Source organism: Hyla sarda, chromosome 9 (assembly GCF_029499605.1).
Source record: "Hyla sarda isolate aHylSar1 chromosome 9, aHylSar1.hap1, whole genome shotgun sequence".
Taxonomy (NCBI): Eukaryota; Metazoa; Chordata; class Amphibia; order Anura; family Hylidae; genus Hyla; species Hyla sarda.
The window spans coordinates 65248965-65271448 of record NC_079197.1 but is presented as its reverse complement, the minus strand read 5'-3'; the positions used below and the strand labels follow the sequence as shown (position 1 = coordinate 65271448).

Genomic DNA, 22484 nt, shown 5'->3' with positions numbered 1-22484 from the left:
TTGTGGAGGATAAAATTTCGGTACCCTTCTTGTTTGCCTTGGTAGACTGGAAGCTGAGTTTACAGTTTCCCATCCGCTACCAAATAGCACACTTGTTCCCTCCCTATTACCGGGACTGTTATCCATATTCTCCATAGGTGTTGGAGAACATGATAACCCTCGCTCCACTTGTTGCCTGTCATCCAGACTTGTAGATTGAATGCATTCGATCCCCATCAGGCACTGGAGCCATTGCTCCTGTCTCCCCCTCTGCCAACTCCATTACACAGACTTGTTTCGTTGGCAAGGGCAACTTGCTATGTGCACTAGGCCGAGACAGATTAGTGATGTTCTGCTGCAGGTTTGCAATCATCTGCGATTTTGCAGCCAGATCTTCCCTAAGTGTTGCTATCATGGCATCAGTAGATGCCATTCTAGTTCTATACTGATTGATCTCAGTGTACAATTGAAGAAGCTCTTTGTCCATGTCAGGGCAATACCTCTCTTGGTCAGAGAGTTTTGATTCCAACATACACATTTCCTTGCCTCTTTCAATTGTACACTGGGCTTCTTCTAACTGGTATTCCAGTGTACACACTTGTTTCACTTTATCTAAGCAGCTAAGGCAGTGATAATTATGTATATCAGCTACCATGTTTGCCTTCCTGTTAGCAGCAATTGTTTCACTGTGTTCATGCTTCCAAATTGTGTCCTCAAAGCAATACACTAGCTTTGCTAACATCTTAATCCGTTTAGAAGTTTTGTTTAGAACACATCTTTTGCTAATATGCATTTTATCATATTTAAATGCTTGATCTAATAAAACGGACCATAACATTTCTGCTGATTTGTATGTGGTGGGGGTATAGGGTCAAAACTACTATGTTGTGCCAAATCTTTTAGTGTGGAAAAGTCCATACTTATGTTTTCCATGGCCATCTTGGTCAGTGTTGTCCTTCTCGTCCCTTTCGTGCTGCTTGAAAAAGGTCCTTTTCTTCCGGAACGCCTTTTCCCGACCAGCTGGATGTCACCTTAGGAACACTACCATCTATGCTTGAAAGTATGTGTATGGAATTCTTTTACTTAGTGAATCGTTCTCCGTTTCGCCGCAAAGGAAAAAAAAATTGTTAACACCTTAGAGGAAAAAATAAATAAAACAAATAGGTTCGCTGTTCCTAAATATATTTCTGTGTCCTGTTTTAAACAAAACTATGTTATTTGTCCAAACTTCAAGGTCTAGACACACAGTATAACATAACACTTCACCGTGTACGTATGTTACCTGTCCACGCCTCTCTGCCTATCTTAGTTCACAATATACCACAATCCTACTAAAACAAAAACACAAAGAAATAAATAAAAAACAGTCGGGCCAGGCTCGCTAATGTTAAAGGATGTAATACCCTGGTTTAAGACTTGCCAATGTAAATGGATATATTAATGTTAAAGGATATGTATAAATATTGATATAAATATTGTATACTATTCGTCCTTCCTTCCTTCCTTTTTCAAGTGTTAACAACCTTCTCTAGTTTCCCTATGTAAATTGTACGGTTTAAGTAATTCCCAACACAGGGTTAATAATACAAAGGTTAATTCACTAATACACTATATAACTTTAGCTAACATATATCTATATCCGTATAATATCAGTGTATCTCAGTGTATACAACAATGGCTACGACAACTTCAATACATTAACATTATACTAGTTACATTACAATTAACCCAATACAATATCTTTCCGGCCCACCTAATTACACACCAATACACTCACACAAGCACTCAATCCAGAACAGCTTTCTGTCCCTAGGGCTATAGGAGTTTGTGATGGCAATGAGAGGGTCAATGCTTGATACGTTAACAGGGATAGAAGGGGTTAATGCAGGGTCTTGGTAGAGAGGAGTGGAAAGGAATAAGTGAAAGGATAGGGTTAGACTAAGAGAGAGAAGTTGGGGTAAAGGTAGAGAGGAAAGAAGGTGCCCAGGATTATACTTAGCAGATTATCAGAGTGTTTGGATCCTTGGTGTAGGAGATGAGGCAGGACAGCAGTCTATCTTTCTTGGGCCTGGACCCTCACTGCCTCATGGAGTTGCTCCCTCTTTATGGTGACTGCCCTCTCAGGATGACTCCCTCCCTTCCATCCAGCTTGGTATATATAGCTAACTTTATACAATGTCCTAAGACCCTCCTATCTGGCCAGATATCCCCAGGCACCAACACAGGTTTGGTGGGCACATACCTGAGAATGTTTGTAGACAATGCCACCTATGCTTTGGCCTCTCTATGACCTGGCCAGATATCCAAAGGCTACCATGATATGTGCATTAGACAGGTTAGGTCAGAATGTTTTACAACACATCCCAAAGTATGCCCCTGATCTATTGACCATTATATAGCATTTTATGACATGCCCCAAGTCATGTAAGAAATATATCTGTTTGTACAACATTTCTATAGACATTATTATAAAGGTCATTTATAGGGCATAGGTTGATGTGAGATAGATCGATATAAATATGATTATATGACGCTTCCCTTCACACAAATCATATACATTATAGGTATTGCCACGCCCGTAATGATGTGTACTATAAAACTATAATGTAAGTTATCCTGTGTGGTGAACGACGTTAAAAAAAGCATCAGAAAAAGCGCAAAATTCGCCAATTTTGGCACAAATAGCGGAATAAAAAAGATCAAAAGGTAGCACAAAAATCATACCAATAAAAAGTAGAGCTCATCGTGGAAAAAAATAAGCCCTTACTCAATGGCATCGGATGAAAAATAAAAAAGTTACGGCTGTTGGAAAATGAATGGCAGAAAAATAATTTTGCTCAGAAAAGGAAAAAGAACATGGAAAGCTATATAAAATGGGTATCGCCATAATCGTACTGACCCACAGAATAAATATAGCATCACTTTTACCGCACAGTGTACACCATGAAAAAAATGCCAGAATTTTTCCAGTTTTTCACAATATTTTGAGGCTTTTCACAAAAAATGCTGCAAGTGTCAACAAAAATGCACCACTTATATAAAGTACAATATGTCACAAAAAACTATCTCAGAATCGCTCTGCTCAGAAAAAGTGTTCTAAAGTTATTACCATTTAAAGAGACTGGTCATTGAGGTAAAAAATGGGTCCGTCCTTAAGGGGTTAATCTATTCTTGCAGAAATTGTTACAGTGCAGATGGGGGCACAGACTCGGGGATGCCCCTGAATTTTACATTGTTTCTGCAAGACCTAAAATCCAGGTCGGCTACCTTAGCTCTGAGGTTTGTTACTTCAGATTCCAGGTCATAATGGGCATCTATCAAATCATTGTGAGAAGAAGCAAAGTCTCCCATTTTGGATTCAACATGTAGGACTCATTGCTGCACTTCAGCCAATTCTGCTTTCACGGGCTTCGGCATCTGTTCTACATCTTTATGTATAGATTGATAGAGAGCAAGCAGCATATTTTTAAGGGTTAAATCTGTGACTGGAGTGTCAGAGGTTGGCTGACTTAACCTCTTCAGGACATAGGGCGTATGGATACGCCCTGCATTCTGTGTCCTTAAGGACCGAGGGCGTATCCATACGCCCGTGGGAATTCCGGTCCCCACCGCTAGCCGGTTGGGGATCGGAGCTGGATGCCTGCTGAAATCGTTCAGCAGGCATCCCGGCATATCGCCCAGGGGGGTCATTATGCCCCCCCCCCCATGTCGGCGATGGCCGCAGATCGCTGGACAATTGACCCGGTGACCCGGAATTACTGGCTGATCGGGGCCGTCTCTGACGGCCCCGAACAGCCATAGCCTGCAGGGGTGAGGTTGCACTGGTGCCACCTCACGATCGCCCTGATTCGTCGGGCGGTTTACCGGCCGACCAATCAGGGCGCCTGCTGCGGGTGTCACTCCCGCAACCCGCTCCGCCCCTCTTCCGGAGGACATTAGCGGGTGCGGGACGTGGACCCCAGGAGCTGGGGACTCCGATCCCCGGCGTCAATGTTGAGATCGGGGCCACAGGAGCGGCGGCGCAGAACTGACCTGTGTCCCGGAGCAGCAGCAGGAGGTGAGTGACAGCCTCCTGCTGTTGCTTAGCAACAGCTCCCAGCATGCAAAAAGGGCATGCTGGGAGCTGCAGTTATGCAACAGCAGGAGGCAGACAACTACAACTCCCAGCATTCCCTTATGGGCATGCTGGGATTTATGGTTTTGCAACAGCTGGAGGCACATTTTTTCTATGGAAAAGTGTACCTTCAGCTGTTGTATAACTACAACTCCCAGCTTGCACAAACAGCTAAAGTGCATGCTGGGAGTTGTAGTGGTGCATCTGCTGGTTGCATAACTACAACTCCCAGCATGCCCGTTGGCTGTCGGTGACTGCTGAGAGTTGTAGTTTTGCAACAGCTGAAGGCACAATGGTTGTGAAACTCAGAGTTTTTTTTTACCTAACTCAGTGTTTCACGACCGGTGTGCCTCCAGCTGTTGCAAACTGCAACTCTCAGCAGTCACTGTACACCATGCACCGTACATGCTGGGAGTTGTAGTTTTGCAACAGCTGGAGGCACACTGGTTGTGAAGCACTGAGTTAGGTCACAAACTCAGTGATACATAACCAGTGTGCCTACAGCTGTTGCAAAACTAAAACTCTCAGCATGTACAGTCTGTCAGCGCATGCTGGGAGTTGTAGTTTTGCAACAGCTGGATGTTCCCCCCCCCCCCCCCCCCCCCAATTTTAATGTACAGGGTACACTCACATGGGCGGAGGTTTACAGTAAGTATCCGGCTGCAAGTTTGAGCTGCGGCAAATTTTCTACTGCAGCTCAAACTGCCAGCCAGAAACTACTGTGAACCCCCGCCCGTGCGACTGTACCCTAAAAACACTACATTACACTACACTAACACATAATAAAATAAAAAGTAAAAAACACTACATATACACATACCTCTACACAGCCCCCCTCCCCAATAAAAATGAAAAACATATGGTACGCCACTGTTTCCAAAACGGAGCTTCCAGCTGTTGCAAAACAACAACTCTCAGTATTGTCGGACAGCCGTTGACTGTCCAGGCATGCTGGGAGTTTTACAACAGCTGGAGGCACCCTGTTTGGGAATCACTGGCGTAGAATTCCCCTATGTCCACCCCTTTGCAAGTCCCTAATTTAGGCCTCAAATGCGGATGGCGCTCTCACTTTGGAGCCCTGTCGTATTTCAAGGCAACAGTTTAGGGTCACATATGGGGTATCGCCGTACTTGGGAGAAATTGTGTTACAAATTTTGGGGGGTATTTTCTGCTTTTACCCTTTTTAAAAATGTAAATTTTTGGGGAAAACAAGCATTTTAGGTAAAAAAAAATTTTTTTTTTTACATATGCAAAAGTCGTGAAACACCTGTGGGGTATAAAGGTTCACTTAACCCCTTGTTACGTTCCCCGAGGGGTCTAGTTTCCAAAATGGTATGCCATGTGTTTATTTTTTTGCTGTCCTGGCACCATAGGGGCTTCCTAAATGCGGCATGCCCCCAGAGCAAAATTTGCTTCCAAAAAGCCGAAAGTGACTACTCCTCTTCTGAGACCTGTAGTGCACCAGTAGAGCACTTTTCACCTCCATATGGGGTGTTTTCTGAATCGGGAGAAATTGGGCTTCAAATTTTGAGGGGTATTTTCTGCTATTACGCTTTTTAAAAATGTAAAATTTTTTGGGAAACAAACATTTTAGGTAAATTTTTTTTTTTTTTTTTTACATTTGCAAAAGTCATGAAACACCTGTGGGGTATTAAGGCTCACTTTATCCCATGTTACATTCCCCGAGGGGTCTAGTTTCCAAAATGGTATGCCATGTGTTTTTTTTTTGTTTTTTTGCTGTTCTGGCACCATAGGGGCTTCCTAAATGCAACATGCCCCCCAAAAACCATTTCAGAAAAACGTACTCTCCAAAATCCCCTTGTCGCTCCTTCCCTTCTGAGCCCTCTACTGCGCCAGCCGAACACTTTACATAGACATATTACGTATGTGCTTACTCGAGAGAAATTGGGCTACAAACACAAGTCAAAATTTTCTCCTTTTACCACTTGCAGAAATTCAAAAATTTGGTCTACAAGAACATGTGAGTGTAAAAAATGAAGATTTTGAATTTTCTCCTTCACATTGCTGCTATTCCTGTGAAACACCTAAAGGGTTAAAACACTTACTGAATGTCATTTTGAATACTTTGGGGGGTGTAGGTTTTATAATGGGGTCATTTATGGGGTATTTCTAATATGAAGACCCTTCAAATCCACTTCAAAACTGAACTGGTCCCTGAAAAATATCGAGTTTGAAAATTGTGAAAAATTTGAAAATTGCTGCTGAACTTTGAAGCCCTCTGGTGTCTTCCAAAAGTAAAAACTTGTCAATTTTATGATGCAAACATAAAGTAGACATATTGTTTATGTGAATCAAAAAAAAAAATATTCGTAATATCCATTTTCCTTACAAGCAGAAAGCTTCAAAGTTAGAAAAATGCAAAATTTACAAATTTTTCATCAAATTTACGGATTTTTCACCAAGAAAGGATGCAAGTTACCACAAAAATTTACCACTATGTTAAAGTAGAATATGTCACAAAAAAAAACTATCTCGGAATCAGAATGATAACTAAAAGTATTCCAGAGTTATTAATGTTTAAAGTGACAGTGGTCAGATGTGCAAAAAACGCTCTGGTCCTTAAGGCCAAAATGGGCTTGGTCCTGAAGGGGTTAATAAGCATTCTGCCAAAACAGGTGGTATTGGGTTACTCATAGCACTCACCCTTTCAGAAGCGAAGTCCAAGCCCCCCTCATGAAGCCTCTGGCTTTGTTTCAGTGGGTTGACGCTCAGCGGGGAGGCTGGGGCAGAGTGTGAGGCAACATGGCTCCCGTCATTCCTTTCACCCAATGCTGGCAGAAGGGGACCTGCAGTAGTTAAAGTTGCCACTGGAGAGGAGTAGGAAGGATATGGGAGTCTGAGAATTCAGAGCATGCCAGAGAAGATGGGCCAGCACCATCTTGAAAGCGCAGAGTACCAAGGACAGCATAATAACATTTGCGGGATCTAGATGACATGAGGAAATGTTGTTGCAGTCCCCTGAGAGGAAAATAGGGATTTTAGTGGTCAGACGTTGCTGTAGTTGCGTTGGTAGTGCGGAGGTCTGTTCACAGGAAACCATCTCCAGCAAGCGCCAAGCCAGGCCCCCCATAGGGGTCTATCTATAGCAATCACTTGATTGCTAATACTTTTCAGTGCTCTGCATAGGAAATAGCACTGATCAGTGTTATCGGCGATCTCAGACCAGAGCAGAAGACCCCTGGAGATGGACGGAGGCAGATGAGTATACCTTCCTCCGCCATTTTAGATGATTGGATCCCTGCAGCAGCTCCGCGGGCAATCCGATCATTCATTTAATTGTGCACATTGCCACAGATGCCATGATCTGTGTTGATCACGGCATATGAGGGGTTAATGGCGGATATCAGCACGATCGCTGGTGTCCGCCATAACCGGCGGGTCCCGGGCTGCTAATAGCAGCCGGGACCTGCAGGGCATGATGCGAGCACCGCTCTGATGCTCGCGGCCATATACAGGACGTAAAGTACATCCTGGTGCGCGAAGTACCTCCTCACCAGGACGTACATTTACATCCGTGGTCGTTAAGGGGTTAAAATATTATGACCATGATGAATTTCCAACAATATACGAACAATGCAATTCACCATTTTGCACTATTTTCCAGAGATGAGCTCTAGAAGTGGTAGTGGTAGAAGTAACTTTTGCAATATAATAAAATAATAAAGTTATTATAATAATGATATGTAGGTTTGTTGGTTATAATTGATTAACATGAAAGAGTAATAAACACACCATGATATATATATATATATATATATATATATATATATATATTATATGAATAACCCTTTAACGACGCAGAACGTATATTTACGTCCTGCGCCGGCTCCCGCGATATGAAGCGGGGTCGCGCTGCGACCCCGCATCACATCGCGTCAGTCCCGATGCTCATCAACAGCCGGGACCCGCGGCTAATACCAAACATCGGCGATCGCGGCGGTCAAAGCTGACCGCCGCTTCTAAAGCGAAAGTGAAAGTATCCCGGCTAGTCAGTCGGGCTGCTCGGGACCGCCGCAGTGAAATCGCGGCGTCCCGAACAGCTTGCAGGACACCGGGAGGGCCCTTACCTGCCTCCTCGGTGTCCGAACGGCGAATGACTGCTCCGTGCCTGAGATCCAGGCAGGAGCAGTCAAGCGCCGATAACGCTGATCACAGGCGTGTTAATACACGCCAGTGATCAGCATAGGAGATCAGTGTGTGCAGTGTTATAGGTCCCTATGGGACCTATAACACAGCAAAAAAAAAGTTAAAAAAAAGTGTTAATAAAGGTCATTTAACCCCTTCCCTAATAAAAGTCTGAATCACCCCCCTTTTCCCATAAAAAAAATAAAACAGTGTAAATAAAAATAAACATATGTGGTATCGCTGCGTGCGTAAATGTCCGAACTATAAAAATATATTGTTAATTAAACACACAGTCAATGGGGTACGCGCAAAAAAATTCCAAACTCCAAAAAAGCGTATTTTGGTCACTTTTTATACCATTAAAAAATGAATAAAAAGTGATCAAAAAGTCCGATCAAAACAAAAATTGTATCGATAAAAACGTCAGATCATGGTGCAAAAAATGAGCTCTCATATTATAATGGTCAGAAGAGGACATTTATAAATGTATAAATTTTCCTGCATGTAGTTATGATTTTTTCCAGAAGTACGACAAAATCAAACCTATATAAGTAGGGTATCATTTTAACCGTATGGACCTACAGAATAATGATAAGGTGTCATTTTTACCGAAATATGCACTGCGTAGAAACGGAAGCCTCCAAAATTTACAAAATGGCGTTTTTTCTTCGATTTTGTCGCACAATGATTTTTCCATTTTGTCGTGAATTTAAAATGACTGATGTCTCTGCAAAGTAGAATTGGTGACTCAAAAAATAAGCCATAATATGGATTTTTGGGTGGAAAATTGAAAGGATTATGATTTTTAAAAGGTAAGGAGGAAAAAACGAAAGTGTAAAAACGGAAAAACCCTGAGTCCTTAAGGGGTTAACCCCTTAAGGACTCATGACGTACCGGTACATCATGAGTCCGTTCCCGACCTGAAACGCGGGGCCCACGGCATAGCCCCGCGTCATAGCGGGTCGGGCCCATCCTCTAACAATGGCCGGCACCCGTGGCTACTAGCGCGCTGCCCTGATCGCAGTGCAGCGCGCTATTAACCCTTTAGACGCAGCGTTCAAAGTTGAACGCTGCGTCTAAAGTGATAGTGAAACCATGCCGGTTAGCTCAGGGAGCTGTTCGAAATTGCGGCGTCCCGAACAGCTGCTGGACACGAGCAGGGTCTTCTACCTTGTCTCCTGGTGTCCGATCGCCGAATGACTGCTCAGTGCCTCAGTGCCAGGCATGAGCAGTCAAGCGGCAGAATCATCGATCACTGGTTTCCTATGAGAAAACAGTGATCAATGTAAAAGATCAGTGTGTGCAGTGGTATAGGTCCCTATGGAAGCTATAACACTGCAAAAAAAAAATGTGAGAAAAAAAAGTGAATAAAGATCATTTAACCCCTCCCCTAATAAAAGTTTGAATCACGCCCCTTATCCCATAAAAAAAACCTGTGTAAATAAAAATCAACATATGTGGTATTGCCGCGTGCGGAAATGTCTGAATTATAAAAATATATTGTTAATTAAACCGCACGGTAAATGGCGTATGCGCAAAAAAATTCCAAAGTAGTGCATTTTTGGTCACTGTTTATATAATGAAAAAAGGAATAAAAAGATCAATAAGTCCTATCAATGCAAAAATAATACCGCTAAAAACTTCAGATCACGGCGCAAAAAATGAGCCCTCATACCGCCCCATACCCGGAAAAATAAAAAAGTTATAGGGGTCAGAAGAGGACAATTTTAAACGTATAAATTTTCCAGCATGTAGTTATGATATCTTCCAGAAGTACGACAAAATCTAACCGCTATAAGTAGGGTATCGTTTTAATTGTATGGACCTACAGAATAAAGATAAGTTGTCATTTTTACCGAAAAATGTACTGTGTAGAAACGGAAGCCACCAAAAGTTACAAAATTGTGTTTTTTTCCAATTTTGGCTCACAATGATTTTTTTTTTTCCGTTTCGTCGTAGAATTTTGGGTAAAATGACTGATGTCATTACAAAGTAGAATTGGTGGCGCAAAAAATAAGCCATCATATGGATTTTTAGGTGCAAAATTGAAAGAGTAATGATTTTTTAAAGGTAATGAGGAAAAAACGAAAATGCAAAAACGGAAAAACCCCGAGTCCTTAAGGGGTTAAGGACGGACCCATTTTTTACCTTTATTAACAGGCTTTTTCTGAGTGGAGCGATTCTGAGAGTTTTTTTCGTGACACATTGTATTTTATATAAGTGGTGTATTTTTTGTTGACACATGCAGCATTTTTTGTGAAAATATTCCAAAATATTGTGAAAAACTGGTGAATTTCTGGCATTTTATTTTATTATTATTATTTTATGGTGTTCACTGTGCGGTAAAAGTGATGTAATATTTTTTCTGTGGGTTGGTACAATTATGGCAATATCCATTTTATATAGCTTTTTATGTTATTTTTCCTTTTCTGAGCAAAGTTCTTTTCTTCCTTTTTTTGTTATCATTTTCCAACAGCTGTAACTTTTTTTTATTTTTCTTCCAATGCCATTGAATGAGGGCTTAATTTTTGTAGGACAAGCTGTACTTTTTATTGTTATTATTTTTGCTATACATGCTACCTTTTGATCTTTTTTTATTCCGCTATTTATACAAAAATTGTTGATCTTATTGCAGTGATGCCTCTGTTGGGTGAGCACCAACATCAGGATTGATCATGGCATCTATGGGATTAATGCTGCCGTGAGCTGCGGTGGGACCCTGGTTGTGATTGACAGCCGGGTTCCCACCGCCAATCTCTTACATTTTTTTAGGGTATACAAAATGACTAGAGATGAGCGAATCGAAGTTGACGAACCCGAATTCGTTACGAATTTCATGAAAAGTTAGATTCACAACAAATGCGAATATCGCCGCGATTCGATTGCGCAAATTGCTTCATTAAACTAAATAGCGTTCCAGGCTATTGGAGACCTGAGATGGCGGATCCACATGTGAGTACATGGGGAAAGGGATTATTGGAGGGCGGGAAACATCGTCGGTAATGAAGGTAGGCGGGCTGACCCTGAATCACATGTGAGATGCAACCTATCAGTGTTCACTGACCCCTGTGATGTCACAGCTCCTATATAATCGGTGGCCATCTTGCCTCTCTTCATTTCATCTATGCACTCAGATAGAGAGGACGGGACTGCGTGTGTGTGAATAGCTCATACCACAGTGTTACACTGCAACTGCTAGTCGCATTAGGGAAAGACAGGAGTGCAGAGTGCTTTGCTGTTCACACTGAGAAGGATCATTGATAGCTAAACCTCCTATTCACGTTATTGAGCATTGCAGCAGAAAGGGGCAGATACCTGTCAGCTGCCTCATAGAGGTCTCCAAGCTGCCTGAACTTTCTGAAGCATCTTATCTCCTCAATTTTCAGCCCAATTGAGTTTTTTTTTTTGCTCCACAAATCTTCTGCTGCTCAGAATTGCGTGACAGAGTGCAATTTATGGTTTAATCCCTGTATTTTTTGTTTTTTTGTGGTGCTGCACTGTTGGGTCCTGCTGCTGTTCAGAAATATGTGATTGTTCAGTGGACTGTAGTGCATTTGTACCATTTTGTACCTGTTAATCTGTCAAGGGGCTACATACTGTGCAAGTCCAAACAATAGTATTCATCGGCTGTTTTTTTTTTTTTTTTTTTTAAATACAGAGTTTTTTCTGCGTATAGTTACGCATATTAATGCCCTCATCAGTGCTTACCGCATAAGTACATCCAATTATTGTACCATTTAGTTCCTGTTAATCTGTCAAGGTGCTCCATACCGTCAAAGTCCAAACAATCGTATTCACCAGCTGATGTTTTACATAAATACAGAATTTTTTCTGCGTATAGTTACGCATATTATTGCCTCATCAGTGCATACCGCATAGGTACATCCAAGTGTTGTACCATTTAGTACCTGTTAAGCTGTCAAGGTGCTCCATACCGTCAAAGTCCAAACAATAGTATTCACCGGCTGGTGCTTTACAAAAATACAGAGTTTTTTCTGCTAATAGTTAAGCATATTACTGCCCTCATCAGTGCATACCGCATAGGTACATCCAAGTATTGTACCATTTAGTACTTGTTAAGCTGTCAAGGTGCTCCATACCGTCAAAGTCCAAACAATAGTATTCACCGGCTGCTGTTTTACAAAAATACAGAGTTTTTTCTGCGTATAGTTACGCATATTACTGCCCTCGTCAGTGCATACTGCATAGGTACATCCAATTATTGTACCATTTAGTACCTGTTAATATGTCAAGGTGCTCCATACCGTCAAAGTCCAAACAATATTATTATCATCTTGTACCTGTTAATCTGTAAAGGGCCTACATACTGTGAAAAGACAGCCGTGTGTAATCACCTGCTGCTGTTCTAGACAATTACTGTTTAAAGAGTAGTGTAGCGTATTGTAATACCCTCGTAAACGCACTAAGTATGTCAGGCAGGGAAGTGCCAGGACGTGCACAGAGGAGTGTCAGAGGCCTAAATACTTCAGGCAGAGTTGGCAGCAGACTTGGGGCGAGTGGCAGCAAGAGTCGCAGCGAGAGGCCTGAGCTCCCGTTATCAGCCAGCGGTCGTGTCTCCACCAGCAACCCATCTGCCATCGTCGATTGGTTAACACGCTCATCCACATCATCACAAGTGACATCTGACACCCCCAGTAACAGTCGGTGGGTTCCTCAGACACAACTCTTAGTTGGCATGGCCCGGGAGCAGTCCCTGTCCTCCCATTGCCTTTGTCCTATGCTGTTCCCTCTCCTAAAGAAATATCTTATGCTGTGGGTTTAGCTCCACTATTTACTGAGGACGATCTAATAGAGGACAGTCAGCAGCTACTGGACAGCCAAGAAGGCAAGAAGACATGCGCCGCTTGCTCCGCTAGGCGGCCAAGTAGTGATGTGGAGAGTGACGTGGGAGGTGGTGTAAGTGTTCAGGGTCCTGAAGCAGGCACTGTTGGGGAACCTGAGGAGGACATCAGTTACGTGCACACACCTGTTGATGATGATGAAGCCGATCGCAATTGGGAGCCGGGTGCAGAAGGGGCTTCATCATCATCAGCAGAAGAGAGTTGCAGGTTGCCCTTGAGGCAGCAAGGCGGTAGCACGGTAGGCAGTCAGCGTGGTGGCAGTAGTGGAAATTCAGGAGCCAAACGTGCCCAGGGCAGACCACCTGCTTCGCGGCAGCCTATCTTTCTGGGAGGTAGTGGAACAGGGGTTCCTGGAGACAGCGCCAGTAGAAGTCAATTAGTGCGGACTGCGGGTGGGAAAATCAGCTACTCGGCGGTGTGGAAGTTTTTCATAAGGCATCCGCAGGAGGTTCACGTAGCCACATGCAAGATCTTTCGGCAGAAGGTGAAGCGTGGCCAGGGTCCCAATGTCGGCACCACGGCCCTGCGTCAACACATGCTTCGCCACCATAAAGCGGCCTGGGAGAACCGTGGCTCCGATGTAGTGGTCCAGCCTGCTGCATCACCCAGTGGCCATCCGATCCCTCCTTCATCCAGCCAAAGCTCCACCACCTCAGCCGAAGGGAGCTGTGTGTCAAACCCTCCTTCTGTCGCTCCTGCTTCTCCCTTTTTTTTTCAGCCATTCCGCCAACAAGCCATGTCCAAGAGACAACAGTATGCGCCCACTCATCCAATGGCGCAGAAGTTGAATGTGCTCCTGTCCAAGTTGCTGGCGTTGCAGTCCCTCCCTTTTCAAGTGGTGGACTCTGCACCTTTCACAGAATTGATGGCTTGTGCCGAGCCGAGTTGGAGAGTCCCAAGCCATCATTTCTTTGCGAAGAAGGCAGTATCAGCCCTGCATAAGTTTGTACAAGAGAAGGTGGGCCAGTCCTTGAGCCTGTCGGTGTTCAAAAGTGCACGGCAGCGCCGACGTGTTGAGCTGTGACTGCGGGCAGGGACAATACTTGTCTTTTACGGCCCACTGGGTAAATGTGGTTCTTGCACAGCCACAACAACTTGGATAGGTTCCACCGCTTCCTCCTCCACGCTCTTGCTCCCAAGCAGTTGGTCCTGTTACAGTGTGCGACGCCACCTCCGCATCCTCCACCGTGTCCTCAGCCTCCACTGCACGTCCAAATCGCGGTGGCCCTTCATCGTACCATGTGTGTAGGGCACGGCGATGTCAAGCTGTTCTTCCATGGTTTGCCTTGGAGAACGGAGTCACACAGGGGAGGAACTGCTAAAGTTCATTCGTAAAGAAATCCGAGTATGGCTTACTCCACGAAATCTGGAAATGGGTACCATGGTGATCGACAATGGGAAGAACATCGTGTCCGCGCTGCGACAAGGAAGTGTGAAACATGTATGGCACACGTGTTGAATCTGGTTGTCAAGCACTTCCTCAAGTCTTCACCCCATTTGCAAAACATCCTGAAAATGGCAAGGAAACTGTGCATGCACTTCAGCTACTCGTACACCGCCAAGCACGCCTTCCTTGAGCTGCAGCGTCAGAACAGTATCCCACAACATAGTCTTATTTGTGACGTTGCCACACATTGGAATTCCAGCCTCCATATGTTGGACAGACTATTCGAACAAATAAAAGCCATCACCGATTTCTTGATGATCCAAGCAGATAGGAGTACTCCCCTGTGTAACCAATGTGAACCAGTGGCAGCTCATACGTGACACCTGCCGTTTGCTGAGGCCCTTTGAGGAAACCACATTATTTGTAAATCGCTTGGATTACGCCATGAACGACGTAATTCCAATCCTACATTTCCTACAGCAAATGATTGAAACCATGGCTGGTCGTGGCAATGGAGACGTTGCGCCTACATCTCAAGGCTACATGAGCCCTGTGGGGGCTGAACTGGAGGAGGAGGATGATGAGGGGCAGAGCCGAGCACAGTTTAGGTTGGATGAGATGGCCGGTGTTTCTAATCATCGGACAGGAGAGGAGGAGCAGGAGCAGCCAGAGGAGCTGGAGGGTTATGAGGAAGGCGAGACAGAGGACCCAGACACACTGTGGCAGTATGCAGTGGAAATGGAGGCAGGTAGTCCCTCCAAGTCACTGGCGCAAATGGCACGATGCATCCTCAGTTGCTTGCGTAGTGACCCCTCAATTGTCAAAATTCGTCAGCGGGATGACTTCTGGATCTCCACCTAATTAGACCCTCGCTACTGTCCCAGAATGGGGGCTTTTTTTATAGCCACTGAGAGGGAGGACAAACTGACCCCCAGCAGCGGGACCCCGGCGATCTGACATCTTATCCCCTATCCTTTGGATAGGGGATAAGATGTCTAGGGGCGGAGTACCCCTTTAAACAAAGGTACAAAAAACAAAAATGGCCCGTCAGGGCTATGGAGACGTTGCGTCTACATCTTACGGCCACATGAGTCCTGTGGGTGCTTGTGAGATTAGGTCCTTTGTACCCACACGGCAGGGTCCGGGACACAAATTTGGATTTAAATTTCAAATAAACAAATCACACATTTCAATGGTCTCCTCATTGTTACGCCGAGCGCTCCGGGTCCCCGCTCCTCCCCGGAGCGCTCGCAGCGTTCTCTCATTCGCAGCACCCCGGTCAGACCTGCTGACCGGGTGCGCTGTGATATTATTCCCAGCCGGGATGCGATTCGCGATGCGGGACGCACCCGCTCGCGATGCGCATCTCGGCTCCCGTACCTGACCCGTTCCCCGTCTGTGTTGTCCCGGCGCGCGCGGCCCCGCTCCTTAGGGCGCGCGCGCGCCGGGTCTCTGCGATTTAAAGGGCCACTGCGCCACTGATTGGCGCAGCAGGCCTAATCAGTATCCTCACCTGTGCACTCCCCACTTATACCTCACTTCCCCTGCACTCCCTCGCCGGATCTTGTTGCCATTGTGCCAGTGAAAGCGTTTCCTTGTGTGTTCCTAGCCTGTGTTCCAGACCTCCTGCCGTTGCCCCTGACTACGATCCTTGCTGCCTGCCCTGACCTCCTGCTACGTCCGACCTTGCTCTTGTCTACTCCCTTGTACCGCGCTTATTTCAGCAGTCAGAGAGGTTGAGCCGTTGCCAGGTGGATACGACCTGGTTGCTACCGCCGCTGCAAGACCATCCCGCTTTGCGGCGGGCTCTGGTGAATACCAGTAGCAACTTAGAACCGGTCCACCGACACGGTCCACGCCAATCCCTCTCTGGCACAGAGGATCCACCTCCAGCTAACCGAATCGTGACAGTAGATCCGGCCATGGATCCCGCTGAGGTCCCGCTGCCAGTTGTCGCCGACCTCACAGCGGTGGTCGCCCAGCAGTCGCAACAGATAGCGCACCAAGGCCACCAGCTGTCTCAACTCACCGTGATGCTACAGCAGCTACTACCACAGCTTCAACAATCATCTCCTCTGCCAGCTCCTGCACCTCCTCCGCAACGAGTGGCCGCATCCAGCCTTCGATTATCTTTGCCGAAAAAATTTGATGGGGACTCTAAGTTTTGCCGTGGTTTTCTTTTGCAATGTTCCCTGCATTTGGAGATGATGTCGGACCAGTTTCCAACTGAAAGGTCTAAGGTGGCTTTCGTATTCAGCCTTCTGTCTGGGAAAGCCCTGTCATGGGCCACACCGCTCTGGGACCGCAATGATCCTGTCACTGCCTCTGTACACTCCTTCTTCACGGAGATTCGAAGTGTCTTTGAGGAACCTGCCCGAGCCTCTTCTGCCGAGACTGCCCTGCTGAACCTGGTCCAGGGTAATTCTTCTGTTGGCGAGTACGCCATCCAATTCCGTACTCTGGCCTCCGAATTATCCTGGAATAACGAGTCCCTCTGCGCGACCTTTAAAAAAGGCCTATCCAGTAACATTAAAGATGTTTTGGCCGCACGAGAAATTCCTGCTAACCTGCATGAACTTATTCATCTTGCCACCCGCATTGACATGCATTTTTCCGAAAGGCGTCAGGAGCTCCGCCAGGATATGGACTTTGTTCGCACGAGGCGGTTTCTCTCCCCGGATCCTCTCTCCTCTGGTCCTTTGCAATCCGTTCCTGTGCCTTCCACCATGGAGGCTATGCAAGTTGACCGATCTCGCTTGACACCTCAAGAGAGGACACGACGCCGCATGGAGAACCTTTGCCTGTACTGTGCCGGTACTGAACATTTCTTGAAGGATTGTCCTATCCGTCCTACTCACCAGGAAAGACGCACGCTGACTCCGCACAAAGGTGAGACAGCTCTTGATGTGAACTCTGCTTCTCCACGTCTTACTGTGCCTGTGCGGATGTCTTCTTCTACCTTCTCCTTCTCTGCTATGGCCTTCTTGGATTCCGGATCTGCAGGAAACTTTATTTTGGCCTCTCTCATCAACAGGTTCAACATCCCGGTGACCAGTCTCGCCAAACCCCTCCACATCAACTCTGTTAATAATGAAAGATTGGACTGTACCGTGCGTTACCGCATGGAACCTCTCTTAATGTGCATCGGACCCCATTACGAAAAAATTGAATTTTTGGTCCTCTCTAACTGCACTTCAGAAATTCTTCTTGGATTACTGTGGCTTCAACGCCATTCCCCAACCCTTGATTGGACCACAGGGGAAATCAAGAACTGGGGTACTTCTTGCCACAAGGACTATCTTAAACCGACTCCCAGTACTCACAGTCGAGACCCTGTAGTTCCCCCGGTATCTGGTCTTCCCAAGGCCTATCTGGATTATGCTGATGTTTTTTGCAAAAAACAAGCAGAGACTTTGCCTCCTCACAGGCCTTATAACTGTCCTATTGACCTCCTCCCGGGTACTACTCCACCCCGGGGCAGAATCTATCCTCTGTCTGCTCCGGAAACTCAAGCCATGTCGGAATACATCCAGGAGAACTTAAAAAAGGGGTTTATCCGCAAGTCCTCCTCTCCTGCCGTAGCTGGATTTTTTTTTGTCTCCAAAAAAGACGGCTCCCTACACCCTTGCATTGATTACCGCGGACTTAATAAAATCACTGTAAAAAAACGCTACCCCCTGCCTCTTATCTCGGAACTCTTTGACCGCCTACGAGGCGCCCACATCTTTACCAAGCTGGACTTAAGAGGTGCTTATAATCTCATCCGCATCAGGGAGGGGGACGAATGGAAGACTGCATTTAACACCAGAGATGGACATTTTGAGTATCTGGTTATGCCCTTTGGCCTTTGCAACGCCCCTGCCGTCTTCCAAGACTTTGTAAATTAAATTTTTCGTGATCTTCTATATACCTGTGTTGTGGTTTACCTAGACGATATTCTGATTTTTTCTGCCAACTTAGAAGAACACCGCCAGCATGTCCGCATGGTTCTTCAGAGACTTCGGGACAATCAACTATATGCCAAAATGGAAAAATTTCTCTTTGAATGTCAGTCTCTTCCTTTCCTAGGATACTTAGTCTCTGGCCAGGGACTACAAATGGACCCAGATAAACTATCTGCCATATTGGATTGGCCACGCCCCTCCGTACTCCGTGCTATCCAACGTTTTTTGGGGTTCGCCAATTATTACAGACAATTTATTCCACACTTTTCCACTATTGTGGCTCCTATCGTTGCTCTAACCAAGAAAAACGCCAATCCTAAGTCCTGGTCTCCTCAAGCGGAAGACGCATTTAAACATCTCAAGTCTGCCTTTTCTTCTGCTCCCGTACTCTCCAGACCTGACCCATCTAAACCCTTCTTATTGGAGGTAGACGCCTCATCAGTGGGAGCTGGAGCAGTTCTTCTACAAAAAGATTCTTCCGGGCATGCTGTTACTTGTGGGTTTTTTTCTAGGACCTTCTCTCCGGCGGAGAAAAACTACTCCATTGGTGATCGAGAATTACTGGCCATAAAATTGTCGCTTGAGGAATGGAGGCACCTGCTGGAGGGATCCAAATATCCAATTATTATATACACTGACCACAAGAACCTCTCTTATCTCCAGTCTGCCCAACGGCTGAACCCTCGCCAGGCTAGGTGGTCGTTGTTCTTTGCCCGTTTTAACTTTGAAATCCATTTTCGCCCTGCTGACAAGAACATTAGGGCCGATGCCCTCTCTCGTTCTTCAGATGCCTCTGAAGTGGAAGCCTCTCCGCAACACATGATTCCTCCGGACTGTCTGATCTCCACTTCTCCAGCTTCCATCAGACAAACTCCTCCAGGGAAGACCTTCGTTTCTCCACGCCAGCGCCTCGGGATTCTCAAGTGGGGACACTCCTCCAACCTCGCAGGCCATGCTGGCATCAAAAAATCCATTCAACTCATCTCTCGATTTTATTGGTGGCCTACTCTGGAGACTGATGTTGTTGATTTTGTGTGGGCTTGTACTGTCTGTGCCCGGGATAAGACTCCTCGCCAGAAGCCTGCTGGTCTCCTTCATCCTCTGCCTGTTCCTGAACAACCTTGGTCACAGATTGGTATGGACTTTATTACTGACTTGCCTTTATCCCGTGGCAACACAGTTGTTTGGGTGGTCGTTGATCGATTCTCCAAGATGGCACATTTTATCTCTCTTCCAGGCCTTCCTTCGGCGCCTCAGTTGGCAAAGCAATTTTTTATACACATTTTTCGCCTTCACGGGTTGCCCACGCATATCGTCTTGTATAGAGGCGTTCAATTTGTGTCTAAATTCTGGAGGGCCCTCTGTAAGCAGCTCAAGATCAAATTAAACTTCTCTTCTTCTTATCATCCCCAATCCAATGGGCAAGTAGAAAGAATTAATCAGGTCCTGGGTGACTATTTGCGACATTTTGTTTCCTCCCGCCAGGATGACCGGGCAGATCTTCTACCATGGGCCGAATTCTCATACAACTTCAGAGTCTCCGAATCTTCTGCTAAATCCCCATTCTTCGTGATGTACGGCCGTCACCCTCTTCCTCCCCTCCCCACTCCCATGCCCTCTGGTTTGCCTGCTGTTGATGAAGTGACTCGAGACCTTTCCACCATATGGAAAGAAACCCAAAATTCTCTTTTACAGGCTTCATCACGGATGAAAAAATTTGCTGATAAGAAAAGAAGAACTCCCCCCATTTTTGCTCCCGGAGACAAGGTATGGCTCTCCGCTAAGTATGTCCGCTTTCGTGTCCCCAGTTATAAACTGGGACCACGCTATCTTGGTCCTTTCAAAATCAAGTGCCAGATCAACCCTGTCTCTTACAAACTCCTTCTTCCTCCTTCTCTCCGTATTCCCAATGCCTTCCATGTCTCTCTCCTTAAACCACTCATCCTTAACCGCTTCTCTCCCAAAGTTGTTTCTCCCACTCCAGTTTCCGGTTCATCTGACGTCTTTTCGGTGAAAGAGATTCTAGCATCCAAGACGGTCAGAGGTAAAAGATTCTTCTTGGTTGACTGGGAGAATTGTGGCCCAGAGGAGAGATCTTGGGAACCTGAGGACAACATCCTGGACAAAAGTCTTATCCTCAGGTTCTCAGGCTCCAAGAAGAGGGGGAGACCCAAGGGGGGGGGTACTGTTACGCCGAGCGCTCCGGGTCCCCGCTCCTCCCCGGAGCGCTCGCAGCGTTCTCTCATTCGCAGCACCCCGGTCAGACCTGCTGACCGGGTGCGCTGCGATATTACTCCCAGCCAGGATGCGATTCGCGATGCGGGACGCGCCCGCTCGCGATGCGCATCTTGGCTCCCGTACCTGACCCGTTCCCCGTCTGTGTTGTCCCGGCGCGCGCGGCCCCGCTCCTTAGGGCGCGCGCGCGCCAGGTCTCTGCGATTTAAAGGGCCACTGCGCCACTGATTGGCGCAGCAGGCCTAATCAGTATCCTCACCTGTGCACTCCCTACTTATACCTCACTTCCCCTGCACTCCCTCGCCGGATCTTGTTGCCATTGTGCCAGTGAAAGCGTTTCCTTGTGTGTTCCTAGCCTGTGTTCCAGACCTCCTGCCGTTGCCCCTGACTACGATCCTTGCTGCCTGCCCTGACCTTCTGCTACGTCCGACCTTGCTCTTGTCTACTCCCTTGTACCGCGCTTATCTCAGCAGTCAGAGAGGTTGAGCCGTTGCCAGGTGGATCTGGCTTGGCTGAGATGAGGGGCCTTAGACCAACTAAATGGGATGAGTACTCATCCCGTTTAGTTGGTCTAAGGCCCCTCATCTCAGCCAAGCCAGATCACCCTGCTCTGTACTGACGAGGGGCAAGAACCCCGAAACAGCTGTCTGCAGATGGGTACTCTTTCCTTCTGGAGAGAGATTTCTGGCTTGGCATTAATCCCGATTAGCTTTTTATATTCCGTAACTGGAGCTAAGCTGATACCAGGGAACATCGCCTGAGAAGGTGATGTAATGAGCTGATTTGCATATTCCCCTACCCAGAATGCCTGCGGAGTGCTTAGTGGCCCTTGAAAGCTCCGTCACACCAGGAGTGGTGAATTCTCCCTGAATTAAATACTCATCCCGTTTAGTTTATATATATATATATATATATATATATATATATATATATATATATATATATTATAGTTGATATATTTTACATCCCTACTGTATTATTATTATTATTATTTTTTTAATGGTACGCTATGAAATTTTATTACAAAAAAAGGTATCTCCATCCTTTTTTGGAAGTCCAAAAAAGAATAAAAAACGCCTACAAAATGCCAAAGTTAAAACCTATATGGCGTTTTTCTTGGCGTTTTTTCAGTTCCATTGACTTCTATGGGAGAAAGACGCCACAATTTAAATGAAAAATAATGTCATAGTCTCAACTTGCTGCGATTTTGAAAAACTGCCAAGGAGCAGGAAAATGCCAAAGAGGAGTGAAAAAATGGCAAAAGGATAAAAAAATAAGCCAAACTGAAAAACGCCAAGTAGAAAAGGCATTTTACGTTTTCCTATTGACTTGCAACTAACATCTGGCCGCAGCGTTTTTTCAACTTTTTCAACGTTTTTTGCAACTAACATCTGTCCGCAGCGTATTTATTGGCGTTTTTGCCCCCCCCCCCCCCCCAAAAAAAAAAAAGTGGAAACTTAGCCTGAGGGTGCTTTTTTGATTCCAGCATTGCCGAGCATTAGTTAATTTAGAGATTTTTAGTTTCATTCTCGCTGTTGCTCTGAATTTTTTTGTAACTTAACCCCAACAGAACTATATTTAAATCCTGAGTGGGGATGAGTGGGGAAATTAATCTTTCTCTGTTTAGGAACCTTGTTTTACCATTTTGCGTAACATGATTATTTTTAAATTAAATCTGGCCTTTCTTTTGAAAGATGTTAAGGACTTACACAGGTTGCAAGATATAGTTTTGTTAACCTTTTGTAATATGCCAAAAAATTATTCAGAACAAACTATTGATGCTCATGATGTATAAAAAAACTCTATCCCAAGATGGG

At 45.6% G+C, this 22484-nt stretch overlaps 1 protein-coding gene across 19 annotated transcripts in view; it reads left to right on the top strand.

The window, feature by feature from the left end:
* The window catches only part of DRP2 (dystrophin related protein 2), a 1527660-nt gene that overhangs the window by 552082 nt on the left and 953094 nt on the right, over window positions 1-22484 (top strand). The gene's annotated exons all lie outside the window — the stretch shown is intronic.